We start from the raw sequence: 1,989 nt of genomic DNA on the forward strand, positions 1-1,989 counted from the left end.
CCGCAACCTCTGCCTCCTGGATTCAAGCGATTCTTCTGCCTCAGCCTCTCAAGTAGCTGGGATTACAGGTGTGCGCCGCCACACCCGGCTAATTCTGTATTTTTAGTAGAGACAGGATTTCTCCATGTTGGTCAGGCTGGTCTTGAACTCCTGAACTCAGGTGATCCACCGGCTTTGGCCTCCCAAAGTGCTGGGATTACAGGCATAAGACACTGTGCCTGGCCCCTCCACCCATTTTATACAGGGCTGTTTTTCTTTTTGTGTTTGAGTTGAGAGATTTCTTTATATATTCTCATAGTAGAGTCTTATGAGACTTAGAATTTGCAAACATTTTCTCCCTCTATATGGGTCGTATTTTCACTTTGTTGATAATATTTTTTGAGGCACAAAAATTTTTACTTTTAATTAAGTCCAATTCATGTGTTTTCTCTTTTGTTGCTTCAGCATTGGGTATCACACTTGAGAAATTGTTGCCTAATCCATAATCATAATTATTTACATTTATGCTCCTTTTAAATAATTTTTTTAAAACTTTTATTATTTAAAAAATAATAATAGTAGTAAAAACAGAGCAAGCTCTTATTCCCTGTCCCTGCTCCAAAAATCCCCAAAATACGGAATGCTTCACAAATTATCGTGTCATCCTTGCTCAAGGGCCATGCTAATCTTCTCTGTATCGTTCCAATTTTAATATATGTGCTCCCGAAGTGAGCACTCTTGTAAATAATTTTCTGGTTGTAGATCCCACATTTAGTTCTTTGATCCATTTTGAGTTAATTTTTCTATATAGTATGAGATAGGGGCCAAATGCATTCTTCACATGTGGATATTCAGTTGTTCCAGAACCATTGGTTGAAAAGACTTTTTCCCTATTGAATGATTGTGGCATCCTTATAAAAATCAGCTTTCCATTGATGTATGGGCTGATTTCTGGACCCTTGTTCTGTTCTACCACTGTATATTTCTGTGCTTATGGCAGGACTATAAGGTTGTGATTACTGTAGTTTTGTAGAGGTGTTGTGTTGTAAGTTTTGAAATCAGGAACTGTGAGTTCTTCTACTTTGTTCTTTTCCCAGACTTTTTTTTTTTTTTCCGGACATTCAGGGTCCATTGCAATTCCACATGAATTTTAGGATCAGTTAGTTCATTTCTGCCAAAAACAGCATCTTGTATTTTTATACACCTTGCATTTCAACTGTAGATCAATGAGGACTATTGCTATCCTAACAATGTTAAGTATTGTTCATGAAACTGGTATGGTTTTCCACTTACATAGGTCTCCTTTAATTGCTTTAGATAGTATTTGTTAGTTTTCAAAGTACTAGTCTTGCACTTTCATGGTTAAATTTATTCCAAAGTATTTTATCCATTTTAAAATTATTATTATTATTTTTTTGAGACAAGGTCTGGCTCTGCTGTCCAGGCTGGAGTGCAGTGGAGTAATCTTGGCTCAATGCAACCTCCACCTCCTGGGCTCAAGCCATCCTTCCACCTCAGTCTCCTAAGTAGCTGAGACTACAGGCACTTGCCATCATACCTGGTTAAATTTTGGTAGCTCATGCCTGTAATCCCAGCACTTTGGGAGGCCAAGGTGGCGGGCGGATCACTTGAGGCCAGGAGTTCAAAACCAGCCTGGTCAACATGGTGAAACCACATCTCTACTAAAAATACAAAAATTAGCCGGGCATGATGGCAGATGCCTGTAATCCCAGCTACTCGGGAGGCTGAGGCGGGAGGCAGAGGTTCTAGTGAGCCAAGATCGCGCCAAACCATTGCCTTATCCAAGGTCACGATGATTTACGTCTATATTTCCTTTTAAGATTTCTAGAGTTTTAAGTCTTATAGTTAGATATTGAATCCTCTTTATGTTAATTTTTTATTATGGTATGAGGTAGGGGACAAAATTCTCCTTTTGCTTTTGAATACCAGAGCCATTTGTTGAAAAGACTTTTTTTTCCTCATTCAGTGGTTATGACACCCTCATCAAAA

The 1,989-nt window shown here is 38.6% G+C and overlaps 1 non-coding gene across 1 annotated transcript; it reads right to left on the minus strand.

The window, feature by feature from the left end:
* Positions 1 to 608: 608 nt before the first annotated feature.
* Positions 609 to 715, minus strand: LOC112438505 (U6 spliceosomal RNA). Its single transcript, XR_003026922.2, has one exon. It is a non-coding gene; the product is annotated as a U6 spliceosomal RNA (small nuclear RNA).
* Positions 716 to 1,989: the final 1,274 nt, after the last annotated feature.

Source organism: Pan paniscus, chromosome X (genome assembly GCF_029289425.2).
Source record: "Pan paniscus chromosome X, NHGRI_mPanPan1-v2.0_pri, whole genome shotgun sequence".
Lineage (NCBI taxonomy): Eukaryota > Metazoa > Chordata > Mammalia > Primates > Hominidae > Pan > Pan paniscus.